At 44.5% G+C, this 22,866-nt stretch overlaps 1 long non-coding RNA gene across 1 annotated transcript in view; it reads right to left on the bottom strand.

Annotated features, from left to right (window-relative positions):
• Positions 1-22,866, bottom strand: part of LOC129380727 (uncharacterized) — a 96,299-nt gene that overhangs the window by 44,062 nt on the left and 29,371 nt on the right. The gene's annotated exons all lie outside the window — the stretch shown is intronic.

Raw genomic sequence — 22,866 nt, 5'->3', positions numbered from 1 at the left:
CGCAGTCAACCTCAACGAGGTAGCACACCGCGAACTTCGAGGTCTTACTGGCCGAGCTGTGCAAAGAGTGACTTCCATCGGTCAGGAGAACGCGGAGGAGGAAATCTGGAGAGAAAAAGATAGATTAAGAAGATTTAGCGATATTACCAAATTCTATCAAAATGGGAGGCGAGTATTACCACCGCCTCACACTACTGTCAACAGAGCTGAGTCCGTTACTTGGAAGCAACTACAAACAGAAACTTATACGAGTCCCGTCCAACTAAAACATTCTACCCCAATATATACGAGAGCGATATGTGCAAGCTATGCAATTCTGTTAGAGCCACTCTTCAACACGTGTTGTGGGGATGTGAAATATATGAAAATAAAATGGCAGTCTCCCCAGAAAATCTACGGGTGCGGTGGTCGGCCGTGCTGCTCAGCTCAGAACTCCAAGACCTACTTTGGGCCGTCCAGCGAGCCAAGGAAGCCGCACGGGTTCATCAGCTCCCAGTGGCCATCTAGGCGGCCCCAGGCCCGGGCCTCCCAATCGCCGGATTCCAAATAAAGTTATCACATCATCCATCCGACAGGAGCGGAGACTCTGACCTAGCCCCACTACAACTATTTTGTCTGCGCCACGTTTCGTGACCTCAACCCCGGCCGGTGAAACGCCGTCCTGGTTCTGTTTGTGGTCAAAATATGTCATCACAGATGTAAAGCTTGAGACTGAAAACACATACGATGTCATTTCGTGATGTGGGGTCGATGAAGTGGAGGCCATGGGCGTTATGTCATAGGTGACAGGCGTCACCTGGCGCCATAGGAGCCAGAGAAGGACAAGTGAGCGCGGTGGAAAAGCATTATCCCGGTGTCGACGACCTGAAATGGACTTTTGTGCAGTCTGCGATTCCCAGAGCCTAGCGCGTCCTACTGTACGCGTGACAAGCGCACGCGTGATGGCATCGTCAGTGAACGTGGATGCCCGATCAGAAGGGAGCAAGGTGTCCATGGGTAATAAGGGATGTCGGCCAAAGAAGATAGAAGGGTGAGTAACCGGCAGTGTCATAATGCGATGAGTTGTATGCAAATTTGACGAAAGGAAGGCCAACATCCTAATGGCGGTGATCATCAGAAACGTACAGGGGGGGGGGGGAGCATGTCGGTCAGTGCATGGTTGAGACGTTCGGTGAGTCCACTGGTTTTAGGGTGATGTCAGGGGGTGAAGTTCTGATTTGTAGAACATGATGGAAGTAGATCGTCAACTAAACGATACGGGAAGTAGCGACCGCAATCGGTGAGTAGGTGACGTGGAGTACCATGTTGGATAATGACGTCGTACAGTGGGACATCCGTTGCGTTCATGACGCAACTGGTTGGCAACGCTCGAGTAAGTGTATATTGCGTGGTATAATCTGTAGCGACTGCAATGACGGAAACTTTATGGTAATTAGAAAAAGGCCGAGCAAGTCCAGCCGCAGTCGATAAGACAACTCGGATGGTGCGTCAATTGGCTGAAGGAGACCAGCTGGCTCAGTCGAAATTTTCTTGCGCCGCTGACACAGGTCACAAGACGTTACTTAGCGACTAACATAGCAATAAAGGCTCTCCTGGAAGAAACGTCGTCGTATGCGATCATAAGTTCCGAAGACACCTAAGTGCCCGGAAGTTGGGGCATTATGAAACCGGATGAGGACGGCTCTGCTGAGAATTTTGGGATTTGCATACCTCAAACAGATGTCATGAAATAAAACACCCACAAGGCATGCCTTTTATCTTATGTCTTTTCAGACATGAATATTACATGCGTGAAAAAATACCAGGGCTCAAAACTGCAATTGAGTTTTATTGGCGCGGCACTCTTATTGCCGTCAGAGGCTTCGCAGAGGGAGGGGCCGTACCGAAGCGAAGGCATGATGAATGGAATCTTGAGCCAGGGCATCGTAATGAGCGGTGTGGGTGTGCATGAAACTTTAGTTTAACTTCAAGGAAATATAATCGCACAGAATGCATTAACCATTCCACTCTGTAAATGCGAATAATCAACAAAGCTGTTTAGCACACGACGCAGAGGTGGCAGAATTTTAAACAAAGGTACGAAAAAGATTAATATCTTCATCGGCGGTCATCGTTACAAATGCTAGGCACACATTTATTGCCATTCGCGCGGACGATGGCAGCGCCGCCCGAGGTACAAGAAGTGCGCTCGCCGTGCCCACTTCTGGGCACGGCGAGCGCACTGGTGACAGATCGGGTACGATGCATTTTGTCTTCATCGTTCAGGTTCTCCTGCTGTCATCCAACGGAGCTGTCAAGTAAGCCTCGGAAACACCGCTCGCACCAGTTCAACTTCCAAGCGACAGCGATGACCTTATTGAAAACCACATTGTCATCGAGGAGCGGTTATTTCTTTCCTCCGGGAATGACTTCTGGACGTCATGGTCGACAACAAGTATACATAGGATGCCTCACCGCATCATCGTCAGTGGTCGCGGCAAGAGCACTGGTGACAGATCGCTCACGATGCTTTTTGTCTGCTTCGTTGAGGTTGGTTATAGTTCCACGTTACGTACTGATGACAGATTCATTGTAGTAACACCATGCCAACGTACCTGTCTTGCCATTGCATACTACTGTTTTTGTTCATGCAAACTGCTTATGTGCGAGGAAAATCGAGATACCACAGTGAATAATATTTTCGAGAAACTCATTGATGGGCAGCAAGCTATTCGTGCCAATATTCTAGATTTAAGATTACGCCTAGAAGAAACAAAAGAAATAATATGTAACTTGAGCGGACGATTGAACAGCCTTGAGAACACTGTAGTGAACATTCAAGCAGTGGTTAGCGAAACTGAGCAATGTAACGCAGCTGTAAAGCAAATCGGACAACCCTTGAGAATGCAGCAGGTTAAGTTGGTCGATTTAGAGGATCATAACCGTAGGTTCAATGTTGTGGTTTCTGGCATTCCAGAAGCTTCTTCCGAATCCGATTCGCCATTGCGTAATAAAGTACCGAAAGAAGTGTTTCAGTATAAATTAGGAATCACCTACACATCTGTAGTTAGAATTCATTCACTAGGAAAGCAGTCCTAAAACTATGAAATTGTGAAACGCCTGCAAGTTAAAAAAACGCGCATTTCCTTGCGAAATCATTATTCCACAGAACACTACGCAAACGGAAGCTGCACTGGCGCAGTGCAGCCCAGGACAGAAACGGTGGTTGCAAAGTGTCGCTGATACACGACACGCTACGAGTAGATAACACGTACTTCAAACGGGACGACATCTTCAACTCACGGAAGCTGGTATCGAAAAAGAGCAATTTACAGCAACTCTACCTAGAGGGATTCAGCCAGTTGCGCTTGATTTCCTTAAACGCGAGAAGTGTAATGAACAAAACCGCTAAATTTCTGGCCCTTCTTCTGCTGCACGATCCACACATCTGGGTCATTACCGGACTTGGCTAAAAGATTCAATAAGAGATATGAAATTGTGCCACCTGGCTATCAGCTTTACAGACGAGATAGAGTATCGCGCGGTGATGGGGTGGCCGTCATTACTAAGTCTGTTATTGACGTTGCTGTTATCAAGCAGATAAGTCAGCATAAAAGTTTGTTCTTGCGGATCTCTTTTTCGGGTGTAACATTTTTTCTTTGCAGATGTATCGTGCCCCAGCTTCAGGTGATTTGTTTATGGAAGCGCTGCACGATCATCTTTTCAACTTGCGTGCAAAGCGTATACTTTCAGTGGGTGAGTTCAACTTGCCCATTACCGACTGGAATAACATGTGTTACGGTAATGGTCCCTCCACAGATATTCTTTTAGATTGTGTGTTCTTTCTTGGCCTTGAGCAGATGATAAACTCTATTCTGCACCTTCTTTTTGTTAGCCAAATCTTCAGTAAAGGAACAGTCACAGTTGAGCCTGGTATTTCCGACCACAGGCTAGTATCCTTCTCGCGGATGACGACTGCTCGTAAACCTGTTAAGACAATGAAGGAAAATTTGATCGGGCAATTCAAGCATGTCGGTGACGTTGCTATAATTGATTATTCATGCACTCGTCTTAGTAGTGACTCTAACGAGGTTGAAGGGTTTTGGGTACAGTTTAGAGAAACTTAAACATTGTATTGAGAATTTTATCCCTGCGAGAAAGAGGTTTAGGCTTGAAAAAGAACCCATGGATAAACCGTGGCATCATCTAGATTAAATGCATTTAAGAGGCTGAAGAAAACAAAGAACAGAGGCGAATTACAAATTGAAAGAGTAGAGCGTTGGAAGCAATCCGATCGGCCAACCTTACTTTAAGCCTCAGAAATGTCACTTTGGTTATGAAACACTGAAGTTCCTTGGGCATGTCATGAGCGCGGAAGTCATCCGTCCCGATCCCGAAAGAACTTCCACTGTAGCTGCTTTCCTGACTCCTACCGACAAGAAAAGCGGTCGGCGTTTCCTGGGACTGTGCGCATACTTCCGGCGCTTTAATGCAATTTTCTAAAATTGCCTAACCACTTACTCGTCTCACTAGAGACGACACGCTGTCCATCTCGAGCTCTGAACAGCTCTGCTTTCACTGACACCGCCAGGCATCGCCACCTGTTCCTAAGCATTTCGATGAGGAAGCCGAAGCGGAAATTCATACCGACGACAGCAACGTCGGTCTGGATGCGGTGCTTGTATAGCGGCAGAAGAAGGGCGAAATGAATGGATGTTTGGTGTTTAGTGGCGCATGGGCCAGGTATGGCCAAAAACCGTCAAGCCAGTGTTGATGAGTTTGCACTGGAATTATGACTTCTATGAAGTTGAAGTTACGCTCCTGTAAAGGGGCCTTAAAAATGTTCGCTCTAAAGTGCATAAAGTTTACGTGTAATAAGACTATGGCGATGACAGATGACGTTTACTATGAGCATTAAGGTGCACTGCGAAATAATGACAGGTTGTACAAATTAATTAAGATGCTAAAATTGACTGCAGCACCACTACCTCGTTAGACCTCTTAAGACACAAGGGCCTGGAGGCATGCTCTATACAAAACAACTATCACAGCGGCATCATCTCGAAAGAGGATTCGCTACGACTTTTATGGGCTTATAACATGAAGGACATCATATAACCAACTCAGGACTGCTTTGGTGTTATAAAACTTTTCTTCACCAAGAAACGTAGCCGAGTGGAGACGAAGCAGTAATTATATGTAAGAGGAGAATGTTTTCTCTCATATTCGGCTTTTCGACACTCCGAGAGGACGTGTAGGACAGTCACCTCCTCATCACACCGACCACAGGTTGGAGGTTCATTTCCAGTAAGCAGCAAATTGTGGGTACCAAATGTGTGCCCCATTTTGAGACGACAGAATAAAATATCTGTTCGCCGTGATTTTGTTGGGGATTGCCCAAATCCTAGCTGTGGCTTTATAGCCTGCAGTTATTATCTATTTCTGGGTTCCACATGCGTTGCCAGTGTTTTCGCAGTTTCTTTCGTAAGATGTGCTATCCAAACGTGGCCCTTTTCCACACGAGCACTCCAGAGGCTTTCAGCTCTACTTGCCCCGACTGTGGGGCTGTTAGCAATCTCGCACACATGCTCTGGCGATGCCCCTCGTTACAGGGACCCAATCGCATCACAGAACAATAATGGAGCTCTGCCATCCGGAGCTCACAATATGCACGTCAAACTTGGGCTGTCCAGAGAGCCCGCGATGCGGAGGTTAGGCTCGGCCTACCAGTCCCCGCGTGGGAGCGGCCCGCAGCTCTGCCCTAGGGCAAAGCTTCTCAGGACCTTGTCATTAAAGTTCTTTGTCTGTCTGTCTGCTTCGTAAGAAAGGCTTCAGATCTGTGACAGGGACAGCAGCCGTAGGAATAATAGCTACTAATGTGAGTGGTGGGGCCATTTTGTCCGCTAGTACATTACCCTCAATGCCTCTATGGCCAGGTACCCAGCATATCACATGTCTATGTGATAGATAAGTATTGCATAAGACTGAGTAAAGTTCAATGAAAACCGGATTTGTATGCTTTTGTAAAGAAATTAACGCTTTTACAAGGCTTAAGGAGTCTGTGAATACTATTGCTCTGTCGAGCTTTAATTTATGTATATGTTTTGCTGCAGACAGTACTGCATAGGCTTCTGCAGTGAAGATACTTGTTTGCGGGTTCAGTACGTTAGAAGAAGAGGGACCAACCGCAGGATAAGATACACCAGCATGGGATTTTGACGCGTCTGTATAGAATTCGGAGCAGGAGTACTTCGATTAAATTTCACGGAAATGCACAGCGATTTCGAGGTCAGGTGCGTGCTTTGTGACCTCTACAAAGGACACGTCACAGTCTATCACCTGCCACTCCTAGGGCGGTAAAGGCTTAGCTGGAGGCATTAGGCGATGTTCGACAACTGGAACATCCATTTCCTCACCGAGTTCTCTTGAACGCAGTGACTAAGTCTTATGGGAGGTCTATGACGAAAAAGTGTTTCACACATCAAGTTGTTAACGGTTGTGAAACACGGATGTTCCTTATTAGAGTGCACTTTGAGAAAATAGGTAAAACTGATGTATGTTCTCTGAAAACGGTGTGACCACTCATCTGACTGCATATAGACTTTCTACAGGCCTTGTTCTAAGTGCACCAGTGCACAGGCGGATACCCAGATGATGAACGGGGTCTAACATCTTTAGCGCATTCGGTGCAGCAGAATGATATACTACGGCACGATAGTCTAGTTGTGATCGAACTAGGCTCCTGTGAAGATTCAGTTAACACTTCCTGTCGCTACCCCATGTTGTGTGGGTAGTATTTTAGGTAACTACATTGTTTTTAGACTTTTTGCTTTAAGACATTTTACGTATGAAATGAAAGTAAGCGTGGAGTCAAGTAGAACACCTAGAAACTTGTGCTCTTTGTTCACAGAAATTTGTTGTCCGCCCAGTTCTACATAAGGATCTGGAACTAGGACTCTCTTTCTTGTAAAGAGAACACAAGAACTTTTTGCGGGTTGATTTTGAATCCATTTTGGTCTGCCCACTTGGGCACCTTGTTTAAGCCCTGTTGCACCTGTCTCTCACACATTGTAAGGTTACAGGATTTCAAACCTATTTGTATACCGTCTACGTATACGCAATAAAAATGACCTGCGGTAGTGAAGCACGACGTGTGTTCAACTTGATAATAAAGAGTGTGCAACTCAGTACGCCTCCCTGGTGTACACCAGTTTTTTGTATAAAAGGTCGCGATAATACGTTACCGATTTTCACGCGGAAGATACGATTCGACAAATAGCTTTAAATTATTTTCAGCATATTTCCACAAATTCCCATTCCCGACAAGTCTCGTAAGATACCGTAACGACGAATTGTGTCATACGCCTTCTCCATATCGAGTAATATCGATAAGAAAAACTGTTTATGTACAAATGCATCGTGGATATATTCTTCAATCCGCATAAGATGATCGGTTGTCGACCGCCCTTCTCTGATACCACACTGATAGTGATCGAGCATATTGTAGAGTTTAAAGAAATGTATGAGTCCATGATTGATTAGTTTTTGTTCAAAAAGCTTAAACAATTTGTAACAGCTATCAGACGATAACTCGCCGCTAAGAAATTGTGGTCACTGCTTCAAAACAGGGACCACAATCGCTTATTTCCATTTTTGTGGAAAGTATCCGGCAGCCCAAATAGTGTTGAAAAGGGGCGAGTAGTGTAACTTGTGTGTCAGTATGTAAGTTTCTGATCATGCCAAACATGACTCTGGCTGTTGCCGATGCAGAGCTCTTGGATGTGTTCAAGGCATCTCCCAACTTGGTAGTACAGAAAGGCTGATTATACGGTTCATTCTGTCTGTATTTAGGTATGATTGACGTACGTTCTTCTATTTCATTGTGTTTAAGGAGGGATTGAGAATAGTGGATTGAGCTGGACACACGCTCAAAGTGCTTCCCAAGAGAGTCTGCCTGCTCTTCTAAGGTATTTCTTTGATCGTTCATCAGAAGCAACTCATCTATTTGATGCCCTTTTAGCTTTCTTACGCCATTCATACCTTTGGCATCCTGTGTGTACGAACTTATACCTGAAAGGAACCTCTCCCAGCTTTGTCTCTTCGCCTCACGTCGTATCCTCTTTCCCTGCAATTTTATGTGTTTAAATTCAATGAAATTTTCTGTATTCGGAGATCTCCGCAATATGCCCCATGCCTTATTCTGCCTCTTTCGGGCATCTCTACAGTCTTCATTCCACCAAGGAACACGTCTTTTAAGTGAACAATCATTCGTTTACGGGATAAACTTTTCAGCAGCATCAACAATAAAAGTGGTAAAATATGCGACAGTATCACCTATACTAAATTTCTTTATAAAATCGGGTGATAAATGAGTTGATTCTTTAAAATATTCCCAGTCAGCCGCTGCTTATTTGCAAATGGGAACATGGGGAGGGTTGCTATGCTCTGTTATTAAGTTTAAAGTTATAGGGAAGCGGTCACTTCCAAAAAGATTGTTGATGACATTCCATTCGAGATGAGGCAGAAGAGAAGCAGAGCCTATTGCTCGATCTATTGGTGAATAGGAATTGTGTTGTACACTATAATAGCTTGGCTTCTTGTTATTAAACAGGCAAGCACTAGACGTAAGAAGAAAATTTTTAATTAATCCACCACTCGCGTCGCATCACGAATCTCGCCAAATCGTGTGGTGGGCATTAAAATCACCCACGAGTATGTAGGGGTCAGGAAGCTGATTAATTAGGTTATAGAAATGGGTTATTCTTAGATGATAGTTCGGAGGTATGTATATAGAGCACACAGTCACCAGTTTTCTAGATAGGATTGCCGAAACTGACATTGCCTCAAGGGGCTTCTGGAGGGCGATCTGTTGACAAGCTACAGACTTGTCCGCAACTATTGCAACACCGCCGGAGGCGTTAGCCTCGTTGCGGTCTTTACGATAGATTATGTACTGACGAAGAAAGTTTGTGTATGTGGGTTTCAGATGTGTCTCTTGAACGCACAGCTACCTTGGATTCTGTTTGTGTAGGAATCCTCTAATGTCGTCAAGGTTATGAAGAAGACCTCCAACATTCCATTGTAGTATTTGTGTCTCCATTATGGTAAATGTGTTGGGCGCTGTGTGTTTAAGAGATTGAGATATTAGTTCACGGGCCCTTTGGAGGCGCCGTGACGCGAGTTCTGTCTTTTTGGAGCGATTGAGAGAGCCTCGCCGCTCTTTGGGCGCTGACGACGCTCCATCTTACTGGTGGTTGTGTCCATCGCCTCTTGCGAGGTGCTAGACACGCGCTCTTCTGAGCGCTTTGTTGGACGTGAAGGCCTCGGAACGTTGGATGTTACGTTTGAGACCACCTGCCCGGAGGTGGATGGCCCCTTCTGCTGGGGTGGTGGAGCAGCGATAGCTGCGACCGCCGCGGGAGCAGATGTCGTAGCTGCCGACTCACTGCTTGTGGCTCGGACAGCCATCGGAAGCCTTTGTGTCGCTGCCCCCTGACGCATCACATCGGCAAAAGTGTTCTTGGGCAGGCAGGATACCTGTCTGCGTGCTTCCTTGAAACTTATATTTTCTTTTATTTTGATTTTTACAAGTTCCGTTTCTTTTTTACGGGCTGGGCACGACCGCGAGTATGCGGCGTGCTCCCCATTACAGTTTGCACAGGGGAGAGAGTTCTCACCAGGTTCAGAGGTGTGGTCACGGGCACTACATTTCGCACAAGTTTCGCGGCCTCAGCAGCTCTGCTAACTGTGGCCGAAACGCTGGCATTTCTAACATCTGAGGGGATTTTGCACGTATTGCCTAACACGGACTTTAATGTACCCGGCCTCGATAGAGTGGGCAGGACAATTGAACCAAAGATGAGCATTAGGACCTTGGTTTTAATTTCTTTGCCATCCGGCCTCATCTTAATTCTCTTGACATTAACAACATTCTGCTCACTGAAGCCCTCCAAGAGCTCAGCCTCTGTCAGCTGGAGCAAATCATCATTAGGCACAACGCCGCGGGTGCTGTTCAGAGTGCGATGTGGAGTTACTGTCACTTGAAAATCCCCACATGACACTAGACTGGGCAACTTTTCGTATTGTTTCTGATCATGCAGCTCTAAGAGAAGATCACCACTTGCCATCCTTGATGCCTTGTAGCCTAGACCAAGGACATCAGTTAAAGACTTGGAAACTTGAAAAGGGGACATTGTTCGTACTTGTTTATCTGATTTTTCTGAGTGAATGACATGATATCGTTGGAAGTTCGGCCTGTGACGTCCAAAGAACTGTAGCACATCTTCGGTGCGCCCTCTTTTCTGAGGGCGATCAGAAAAGGGAGGGAAAGAACTAGCTATAGACAATTATGGTTTTCGGGAATAACGCCAGCCGCCCACCATGAAACCCTACAAAGAGGTACTACAAGACTTTAAAAACAGGTCCTGGAAACGCCAGCTCTACGTTATCACTATAACCAAATATGAAATAACCGAGGTTGCCTATTTACACAAGGTTAACCCTTGCTGTCTGGAAAAGTTGGAAGTAAGCGGAAGCTAGCAGATGACAGGAATGTGAAAGCTGAGAGAAAGACGAAGGCTGGAGGGGGAAAGAGTCAGGAAAACGTAACTACCGATTCCCCCCGGGTAGGTCAGTCCGGGGTGCCGTCTACGTGAAGCCGAGGCCAAAGGGGTGTGTTGCCTCCGCCGAGGAGCCTTAAAGGTCCTGACACTCAGCATCCGCTCAACCCCCAGGACCCCCTTTTTCCCGGACATGGCTAAGCCACGTGCGGTTAAGCGCGGGAGGATCCAACCCTCGTGTGCTCGGGTACGTGGTGTCGCAACACACCAGACGCCTGCTGACACACAGGCACCTGCGGGGAGAACGGCGAAAGGGTCTTAGCTTACGCCAGTCGTACCCTATCATGACCAGAGTCCAATTACGCTGCCACAGAGAAAGGGTGCCTTGCCGTCGTGTGGACATTTCCAAAGTTCCTCCCTTATCTCTATGACCGCCAATTCCGGGTCATGTCGGATCATCACTCCTTATGTTGGCTGGCAAACCTAAGAGACCCTTCTGGACGACTGGCACGGTGGAGCCTGCTCCTGCAGGAGTACGACATGACCAAAGTCAGGCCATACACCCGACGAAGCCGAAACATTGTCGTGCGCAGCTATTGAACCTGCCGATCAACACACCGAAAATAACAGCCCTTTTTTCGGGGCCATAAGCGAGGCAGACGTATCTACACAGCAGCGAGCAGATTGTGAATTGTGACCTCTCATTGCACATCTAGAAAACCGCAACGCACGTCTGCCCCGAAAAATTGCTCACGGATTGTCTTCCTTTTGTTTGCGACACGGAATCCTATACAAGAAGAATTCTGCTGCCAGCAACAAAACCTATCTTTTGGTCGTACCAGCAGAGCTTCGTGACGAAATCCTGTTGGCATGCCACGACGAGCCTGTGTCTGCCCACTTGGGCTTCACTCAAACCCTTGCTAGAGTACGAAAATCCTACCACTGACCGAAACTCGCCAGCTGTAGTAAAAGATACGTCCAAGCTTGCCGTGAATGCCAGCGCATGAAGTCAGCCAATGTGAAACCTGGGGGATTGCTGCATCCTATCGAGCCACAGACTCTTTAACCCGCTATGCTGAAACAAAGCTTATTCCTAAAGGCACAGCTTCTGAGGTTCCATAGTTTTTCATACAGAAGATTATACTACGTCATGGCGCCCTAACCTGTGTTATCACGTATAGAAGGACGCCGTTTACCGCAAGACTGCTTCAAGAAGTTTTTGAACTGAGTTACACCATGCACTGAAAGACGACTGCTTAACCTCCGCAAACAAATGGGTTGACCGAAAGGCTTAACAGAACGATGACAGACATGCTGTCAATGTGCATAGACGTCCAGCATCAGAGGTGGGACGACGTACAAACTACGTCACGTTTGCGTGCCATACAGCTACGCAAGAGACCAACATGGGAACAAGAAGTTTTCTGGTGAACCTCAACTCGCTCTAACTTTATTGTAATTAGCATTCTTAAGGTACTTCTGCCCTTTTCTAGGAGTATCTATCTATCTATCTATCTATCTATCTATCTATCTATCTATCTATCTATCTATCTATCTATCTATCTATCTATCTATCCTGTGCGTCTGCACGACTGCTGATAATGGAGATACCGCACTGGATGTTGGCGATGACTAACTCCGGTGACTCCGGTGTGTCGGCAGTGGTCTCAAATTTGAGCCATGCTTCAGAAGTGTGACGTTCGAAGCAACCGGCCGCCTTTTCATCAGCGTCACACGGTGCGAAGGTGTCGCATATTTCTACGGTATATCCGGTGAGGATGCCAAACACTTTCCGCGGAGGTTGCCAACGGAGTATCGCTGAAGACGGTGACAGGGAAACCATGGTAATGCCGAATGGCGCAACTAGGTCTGAACAAGAAGAGGGACAGAAAGAAAAATTATATTTGCAAGCAATAATGATAGTCAGAATACTACAGAATCCGTCATACTCAATGCTTGCAACGAAGATTAGTTTTTTTATGTCACGTTTGGTTGCGCAGGCGAACGCTTCAATAAGAAAGGCGCAATCACAAAAATCTTACTACTAGCAGCCTAGGAGAATTTCCTGCAGCTTCGGATACCAAAATCAGAGGCCTGGCATGAGTAGTTTGTTTTGCACAGTACTATAGCTCAGCTTGGTCACAGTGCCAACTCATCGGGTACTTAAATAAAGGTTAGAGTTGTGCTAAATGCCTTAGGCGAATTTTAAAAATTTGATGCAGCTGAAAAGAAACACCCTACATACATTGATACGTGCATGTAATGCCTTTCACAGCACGTTCAGACACCTGAGCACCTTGTAAATGATGAACAACTGCTTCCAATTGTCAGGAGAACAATGCCACTGACAGCAACGGAACAACTAAACACGGCAGGTTGCCACTTTCATTGTGTTTCCTGAAGAGGACGTATAAGCTGCAGCATCACATATTGTTTTAAAGCAATGCAAGCCCGGGATAAAGCAAGAAGTGAACAGGAGTAAATTCACTTGGACATATCCCAAAATCGGGCCTCTCTTAACTGCTCCGATCATTCACTCAGGAACTGATGCTCTTCTGTAACAACCACAGCTCTACTGTAGCACAATCATTTAGAACTGTTGTGACATCCAAAAGAACTCTGGATGTCTTTGGATGTCTGTGTCTCTCTGGAGACCCTAACAAGACTAATAAACTAAAACTAATATTGGGCTACTTCCCCCATGATAAGCAAGGGTGAAAGAGCATGAGGTATTCAATTCGTATTGAACATTTTAAATATTCAGACATTGCTATCATGTAAAAATTTTAATTGCCTTGCGTTTGTTTGCCTTGCGTTTAATTACCTTGCGTCTAGCAGCCATTCTGACAAACATGTGCAGAACACGTTCACATTCACCAGTTTCTAAAACAATGCCTGTTAGGTCTACTTACTGATGAAAATGTGACATGCATGGCTTATCGTGGATTTCTCACGCTCTGAAAATTCTAGGTATGGAAATGTTCACTTAGGGCGTAAAGATAAATACTGGTACGGCTCATAATTACTTGCTGAGGTTTAGAAGTAGAATGATGTGTATTTCACGCTTTCAATTTGCGGAGGTGTATATTTCGTAATTTATTTTATTTATTTATTTAGTACATACTGCAGACAACATTGTGGTCCTTGCAGGACGGGCAGACAATTAGTACAAGGCATATGCAAGATACGTCCGTATACATTCATAAAATATATAAACTTTACAACGATATATTGCTCACAGAAACACTTAATGAAAATATCAAAACACCATACCTAAATCAATCCATGGTGCAAACAGAAAAATGTAAAAAAAAGCAAGGGAATTGCACATCAAAAAAATGTCCTCCGCAACACCGTTAAATGTTTGCTATGTATCGCACCACGATACTTCGACGCAGCCATGAAGAACCTGCCCGAAAATGCGTTATGATACCATCCTTGGAAATCTTCTAGTATAGTTCGCGACATGTAGGTTGATCTGCGTCGAATAAAGCGTGAGCAGGTGCATTTAGGATTGGACGCGAAAAGTGCAATACTAATTCGTATCTTGAATGCATGGACCATTGCATGGAGAATATTTCTTTATCTACGAGACACGGGATATGCTGAGTGGTTTCTTCCTTCCTGTTTCACTGACTAAGGGTTCGAAGATTAGGTTGCTTACAACTAGAATATACAGTGCATAATTCGTTGAGATGTACAACAAAAAGAGAAATCTTCCAATTACTTCAAAATAATTTGCACTGCCTACATTTTTTCATTTGCTTTGCAGCACTGAATATTTTTGCAAGAGAACCACCATCATCCACACTGTATGCGTGAAGAAAGAGTACTGGAAAAGCGAATTATTTCATTATGGTTACAATAAACCGAAGTATTGAACGCTCAATTTGTTAATATTCTTAGGGGTGTCTAGTTTCTCCCTGTATTGTTCCATGACTGATACCCTCAGTCATCAAGAGTAAGGCTGTGCTTCTTATGGAAAAAAATGCAGCTTTTTTCAGTGACTTCGTGTGGCAAGCTCACCTAACGATAGCTGCGGCAGGCAACGCGAAAGCTTAATGAGTTAGGTTTCATTAGGCATTGCTGACAAAGACTTGCCCCATATGACGGTGCTCAATAGTTGGTCTGAACTAATCCGCAGCTTTCAGCTACGCTTTCCTTTCTCATCACTGCTGCTGCCTCAGCTCGCTATCTTGCACAATATTTTTCGCAGTCCTGAGAGTGAGCAATAGCCTTCACATAATCCTGCAACCATAGCGGTGTAAAACGTTTACAGCGTGCAGTTCGTTTAAGGGATGCTCAATTATACATCGCATTTAGAACCACAGAATAAAAAAAAGGAAGTTACGCTATAGAAGGACGAAGCACGGGACATGGTAAATATGCCTTTAGCTGAAATGTAGAAATGAAATGAAAAACGGACATCACAGCGTCTGATATTGCCAATTCACACTAGTTCAAGCCTAATTTAACTCTTTTCCACTACTCATGCAATGGTTTTTGTTTACTCATGGTAACGTTCTTGTTTTGCTATTTGTGTATGTGTTGCAGATATCTCATGGGCAAAAGTATTTACTGCCACTAAACGCAATTCCGGACATGACACACGATTTCAACCTTCACCGTGAAGATTCGACCAAATTCAGGAGCAGTCAACGTCATAGAGCGCAGGCATATTCAACCTGAATAGATAAAGGCCTCCAGAATAGAGATGCCCAGGTTTCGTATTGGAATATAATTTATCGACAGGAAGGACAGAGAGGTCTTACTGATTTTGTTGATCGATTGGTTGCCGTAAGTGAACAATCCAGATGAAAAGTCTCAATCCGGTACACAGTCCAAGTCGCTCCAATGCATGGTCAAGTGGAGCCATTATACTGGTCTCCTGAGTGCAGTATGATGCTCTCCTAGGCACATGTTGAGGCACCAGCCAGTCTTCGCTATATACTTTTGACCAAATATAGACATGATCACAGGAATGGACTAATATAAATTGCGGGGTTTTACGCACTAAACCACGATTTCATTATGAGGCACGCTGCAGTGGCGGACTCTGCCATAACTTTGACCAGCAAAGAATCTTTAACGTGCACCTAAATCAAGGGACATGGGTATTTATGCATTTCGCCCCATCGAAATGAGGCCGCCGTGGCTGGGATTTGATGCAACAACCTCATGCTTAGAAGCACCACGCCAAAGGCAATAAGCAACTATGGCGGGTACAAGAATAGACTACTCTACCCCTAGAACGCTCACCAAATGTAGTGGCATCCTTAATTAAGCAACCCTTTCCTGCCAGGGTGCCTTCCTCAATTCACGTGTAGACTGCTATGCAGATATATATCCAGTGAAAAATAAAGTAGGCAGGGAATGTGCCGCCGTCCACGAGCGATTTGAAAAAGGCCAGCAATCATGGGAGCCTCGCTTGGTGAGATACCACCAATTTTCTCCAGTGTGTGTCACAGGCAGCGCAATGTATTCCTTTACCATATGGTCAAACGTACGTAAGGCATACTCGCCGCTGTCGCAACATTTGCCGTTGAGATCACCATATTTCACTCAACAGACCAGTATACTCGTCTGACTTGACCCTGCTTTGTCAAGACGGGGTGTCGTGTTGGGACTAGGCTTTTCATCTGTTTTCATCCGCAACCAAAAGTTGACCAATCAAATCAGCGAGTCATACCACACAAAATACCAAGATACGTGTGAGCGAGCCCTCACCATGGACGCTTTAAAGGGACACTAAAGCGAAACAATAAATAAGTTTCGACTCATGAAGCGTTGTTTGACAACCCTGCAGGCAGTCATTTCAAAAAAATAGTTTGATTACTAGATGAGAAAATGAAGGTCCAAATACCAGTAATTGAATTTCGCGCCGAAACCCCAGCGCCGGTACGTCAGCGTGACGTAAGGGATTCCAAAGTATGTTTTCGCATTTGGGCCACGTTGGCTGAATAAAGGTTCCCGAAACTTGACATGTTTAATATTCGGTTTATTTAGAACACAATGTAGTCTATCTGTACCGCTGTATATAATTAGGATGCCCTAGAAGATGCAATCAAAACCCAAGACGTCACAGCCACCAGGTGCGGGAACTCAAGTAAGCGTCGCCAGCCGTATTTCGTTCTTGCGCTTTTTCTGGCTTACCAAATGTCTGATTCTTGTAAGAGTGGTGTTTTCGTGTTGTAGAACGGTAATTTATTGATGGGGGGGGGGGGGGGCAGAAGAAATAATTTTTCACTTTATAGTCCCTCTAAATTTAGGGGTCGAAGTTAGTGCCTTTTGAAAGGAAAAGGACCAGCATGAAGAAATATCCAACGCGTTTTGGCATTTGGCAACACAGTCAAGGCGGATCACATTGAAAGGATTCATCACATAAATTTACACGCTGTGCAATGTTTTAGCTCGCACTGCGTCTTTGGGTGGTTCATATACACGAGCAGTTGTCATGCATTACTTGTAAATAATGAAAAGAAGAATACAGGAAATATTACTATCGCTATATTGTGCTGCTAATAAACGCCACTGTTTCAAAATCCCTCTAGCGTTTTATACCATTCTTGCCTCCTCTTTTGCCTTTTCTGCCTTTAGTTATCGACACGAAATGGAATCGTTAGCGCCCTCATTCACACCGGCTACTCTTCTTCGCAGGGCAAGCACCACCAAAATTCACGACAAACACAGAAACATGCTCGATGCAGCCACATACCACGAACATTTGTCATCTCCAAATGAGTAAAATAAAGCGGCACATAAGAATAAAATAACACTTGCAGAAACCCACAGTACATAAAATACGGGAAGGTACGCAATTCTCGTAGAGACAACTTATGTATCAACGCAAAGCTGCGCATAGAGAAGAAAGTACCTTAGAACAAGATCGTGTGTCTGTTACACAAATACGGGCATAGGAGTGTAATAGTGGCCCTTCAGTGAGCTGAGCGATTCAGCCAGAGCAAGTGTAGCTAAAGCCGAACTCTCTTGGCTTTGTAAATAAATTGTTCGCGCTCTCCGTTACAGGAATTGCAAACTTGAAAAGAAGCGAGGACGAAAAGGAACACAATGTTGAACACAATGTAGTCAATCTGTACCACTATACATAATTAGTAGGCCCTAGAAGATGCCATCAAAATCCAAGACGTCACAGCCCCCAGGTGCGAGAACTTAAGTAGCCGTCGCCACCTGTATTTCGTTCTTGCGCTTTTCCTGGCTTACCAAACGCCTTATCATTGCAAGAGTGGTGTGTTTGGTGTTGTAGAACGGTAATTTACTGATGCAGAAAAAATCATTTTTCACTTTAGTGTTCCTTTAACATAAAACTATTCCAAACATTTCTATTCCAAATATGCAATCCGCAATCCTCCTCGATTGGACAGAAACGTTTTTTGACCACCCCCACTTCACCTGTCTGTCACGCGACGTCACGAAAACCGTGATAGCTCCCCATCTGATATGACGTGTACACACTGATTATGCATAATTTGACCGCGCAGAAGAAAAATGGTTATTTCTGATTCGATGCCTTTGCACCATAATCCCTCGGCTATTGGTCAAGAGTTTTCGGGCTGCCACCACTTCACCTGCCTGTCACACGACGTCACAAAACTGCAATAACTCACCGCGTCAAAGTGACGTGCACGTGTTAAAGATGCATTATTATGCCGAACGGAACGGAATTGTCTTCTGAATAGCCGCAGGCTGCCCCGTTCCGAAAGGAATAAAAGATGGCTGCCGCCTATCACTCCGGCACAGGCTACTCGAACCTACCGGAGACAAGGGGTTTATTTGTGTGTAATAAAGCTTTTCGCGTCGCCATGCAACGTTTTCGAGCACGTTCGGCGCGTTTACGACCTTTTTCTGCCAACTCTTCTTTGCTGAAGATACGTTTTAGCGTCATCCTTAGGCTTCCGTTGCATGCCGCCGCGATTTTCTAGCAGCCACCGCAAGATAAGTAAGGGAAAGCGGATCAATCGGAAACGCCGGCACCACCCATTTCATTCGGTTATCGATATTAAGTGCAGTGGCTCAGCTCCATCAAATCCCTCTCCACTTGAGCGTGCTCCTCGCCTCTTGTCAGCCAATTAGATAAGACAAGCCGCTCAGTGTAGGAAATTTTATTAGTTTTTCTAGCAAACAAAAGTGACCTCCTATGAACGAGGAGAGCGTTTGATTGGTCTGTTGAGACAACCCTGCGGTTGACCGCCCGATGCTTGCGTCGGCAATCACGCAAATTTGACGTCAGGAGATTGGAATAAAAGCATATTGGAATAGCTTTACGTTACAAGGCCCCATTAATGCATGAAAAAAGGCATCCTTTCTAGATCACAAGGGATCCAAATCAGTCTGTGCCTATTTATTACTGAAGCAACTGCAGCATAGTGAACAGTGACCTTCATATTTCGTTTCAAAAAATTCAAGCTCGCAAAATAATATAACTGTAAATTAGCGATGATAAACAATGATATGCACACTACATGCACATCACACGCCTGTGACATAATTGGCAGACTACACTTTGAATTCATACATGCACAGAAAAGTTCACGAGCTTGTAGCACAAAGGGAAAATGCAGAAATGAAAACTACAGGATACGAAAGCTTTAAAACAATAAATTCAAAATAAAAAGTGATAAATATTCTATGTACTAAGCAATAATAAAATTTAACTTGGAGCCAAGCGGTTTATGTAAGTAAAAACACTAAGTATCAGGAGATGTAAGGTACAGTTTTATACAAAACACAATAATATGTGCTTAATGTCTTTGCACACAAATCAGCAAAACGTTGAATAAAACTGCATAAATATTTATGCTCATTAGTAGGCAGTGCTGAGCAATGCATGCATATACTCAACTATGAATGAGACCAAGATTCTACTTTTTCGAGCACGTACAATTCACGCATGCCTGAGATGACCATCTCAATCACATGCCGTGTTTCTGCAGCCATAGCCGCGGTGTCTGCATTTCTGGGGGCTCCTCCATTTTGGGGATAGTGTTGTGGGACACAGCCTAACCACGATAAAATGATTTCTGTGTTCGGTAATAGCAGTGGCACAATAAAGCTCTGATATTGTGAACTAATGGAAGGAGTACCTAAATATAGTCATGAAAACAATGTCTGCTCTATAGTTGAGATTGGCAAGAGAGCAAAAGGACAAAGTCCTTGAATACGGTAACAGGGACCTCTTCACCAAGGTAATATTTCTGGCACAGCAATTTACAATGTAATGTTTTTTTCCTTGCATAGCTTAAGCAACAATACCTAGTCATGTTTAGTTACATCAAAGTTATGTCAAAAGACCTCGTCTTGAAAAGAAAGCTGTACTAGGAGCAAGCTGTAATTGTTTCAGATATTTTCTCCTAGAAATGCTCGTAAACTGAAAACCTCGCAAGCCCAAGTTATCCACAATGTCGAAGCAATTGCAAGCGAACAAGCATCCTTGAAGAAAGAATCGGCGAAAAGGCAGAGAGGTCGTTACTATACAACTTCAGCAGAAAAGCGCGAGCTCAAGCGTAGCTTCAAAAGACGAACACGAACATTTATGAACGTAATCTGGAATCAATTCCGCATTGAGGCGATAAATCTCCGTAACTTAACACCAACCCGCAAGCATCAAGCATCAGGACCGGTTTTGCTGTTATCGGGGGTGTTCTATTTTCTGCGTTCGCAATGCTCTCTATGCGGCAGTCTATGCTCACACGAGAAGCACGTACACCATGCGTGTAGTTAGCAAGCACGATTACTTACCTTTTTACTAGTCGGACGAAGTCTCAAGGCGCTCTTCAAGTGGCGAGTGCTGCGTCGACAATATTACTCCCAGCATATATGCCGTAGCGTAGTGGGCGGATTGAGGCGCGCTAATAATAACGCATTATTTCTTTGCGACGTCCATCAAACTTTCCACGACAAACATAGACAAAGACAACGCAATCCAAGGCATGAAAATCAATGGTCCGTGTTTGCCTAGCGCGCCACGCATACAGCCAGTTTGATGCGAGACGCAAGCTATCTTGTGGGACTTTCGCGCAAGCGAACTATGTCACATTTCGTTACAGGAAATCTAAAAACCCACGATCAAATAAACATATCGACGCAGCTCGTACTACCGAGGCTACCACCGGGCGCATTGAAGACGGAAGTATTTTACCGTTCGAGTGGGACCAGAGCCGCCAGCGCCGTCTATATACTTGGAAGGCTGTTGTGAGCTCCGTGATTCCTACAATAATAAACACTACAGCACGTTTTGTGGCATTTTATGCCCAGCTACGTATATAAGTTGCGAGACAAAATGAACCAGCGACCAGTCTATATTGTGCGCTATAGTTTAGCACAAAAAGAAATTCCATGACGTATTCTTGATTTCGAATCGTTCATTCAGCATGCTGACTGCAAAAACATGGCCTTCAACACCTGGGTAAGTTATCGGAGTAAACCGACGGTGGGGCATCATTTGAACAATTTGAACTTCGGTCACCTGCCTTTAAAGCCCTAAATGACGTTTTCCGCAGCCGTGACCTCCGCTACCTGCGCCGTGGCTTCATTTTAGGTAACTTCCTGCAGTCGACAACATTAGACGTAGTTCATAACTTGTTGACACGATCTCGGAGGTAAACATGGGGAATGTTTGCAGTTTATTCCGTGCGCTTAATTGTGTGTGTCGCAAAGCAATATATGTCCCATGGCTCTTTATTTTGCTCGTGTGTCGCGCAGATAACACCTAGCCATGTCGTCCGTATGTTGCTTTCGTGTCGGTGTGTTTATCGTGCGCAGCTTTCGTTCATGTCCATCTGTGCCATCGGTATGTATCGTGCGACCCGCGAACATTCCTTGAAAAAAAGAACCACTTATCTCTGAAGCGTGCATCTCTCGCATTAATTTGGTATCTGCCAGAAATGTGCGGCTGTGTTCAATACGTTTGCAGACCAAGTGCTGCAGTCACTGCATTGCATCAAATGAAAGCGACTGCTTACGCGCAGTTTTGTTTAGTGTTTCTTGGTGCACATGAAGGTAATTACCTGCACATCCGCGATAGAAATCACAATGCACTTCCGATGAGCTTTGGTTCGTCTAATCTTGTTTTGTGTGTGGTTAGCAGTCGATCCGTAGCAGACGATCCACGGGGATACACCGTGAGAACTCCTCGGCTACAATTTTTAAATTGTAATATGTGCCGGAAAGTCACTAAATTAAAAGGTAATTATTAAATTTTAGTTAATTAGTTAATTTTGCATTTTGACTTCTCGTGCAAGTATGCAAGTAACGTCCGTCGCTTCAAATAATTCAGCCAGCAATAAGCAATTTTTTTTTAATTCTGCGTGATCGGAAAAAACGTATCTATCGGTCCCAGAGCTCCCATGCGAGTCCTATATTACTCCGATACTCAGCCAGATAGATTGCATATAGGTCCTTTGGTCAGGCATATCGGTCCTATATACTAAGCATACGCGTCCTATATTCATTTATGCGAGTCCGATATGGGTTTTTGCTCAGCTATATTGGTCCTATATATTAGCCTTGTTGGTCATATATAGCTCCTATATTAATCCTTTGTGAATTCATATCGGTCTTGTATTAAAGCATATCGGTCCTGTATCAAATTGTACGGGTCCCGCACGAAAGTGTATAGGTTTTTTTTCAGTATTGACAGTATATTCAAAAATATGGTTGCTTTTAATTATCAACTTATTTTCACTGAAGCTTAAGTATTCATTCTTGTGGTTTTGGATAAACACGAGGTATGACTTCGCATGATATTATTGAATGAGAGTAATAAAGATAAATAATATAAAATAATACAGAACTTATTCGCATTAGAGGAGCACTAAATTGAGGTTTACTTCTCAGTCTGTCCACTAATTGAAGGACTCGGTCCTTGAAAAACTTAAAAAAAAAGAAATACTGGCAAGCCTGAAAGCACACTCAATATTTTACTACGTAATCTTTCGTTTAGAACAATTACGGTATTGTTTTCTAGAGGATATATTGATTGTGACACCATGATGCAGATCGTCGACACTTTGTAGGAGGACACCAATATGGCGGAACATGTCTACGTTCTGGCACTGGGTCATCTTTCTCTATCAGCCTAGTTCTGCTAGGATGCTAATAATTGTTTGCCCGATGTAGCAGCACTAGAGATGAACAGGGCACCTGCAACCACTGTCATAGCAGCGTGGTTTCTTGCTCTCAGGTGAACATCTTGTGTCTACGCAACACATACAACATGCGGAAAAGGAAAGCAATACTCCTGGTAAAACAACCGTATAGCAATACATATTGAGTGCTCTCCGGCTTGCCATTATTCTTCTATCGTTTAAAG

This window comes from Dermacentor andersoni, chromosome 10 (genome assembly GCF_023375885.2).
Source record: "Dermacentor andersoni chromosome 10, qqDerAnde1_hic_scaffold, whole genome shotgun sequence".
NCBI lineage: Eukaryota > Metazoa > Arthropoda > Arachnida > Ixodida > Ixodidae > Dermacentor > Dermacentor andersoni.
The sequence above is the reverse complement of the archived record's forward strand: the minus strand, read 5'-3'. Positions and strand labels throughout refer to the sequence as shown.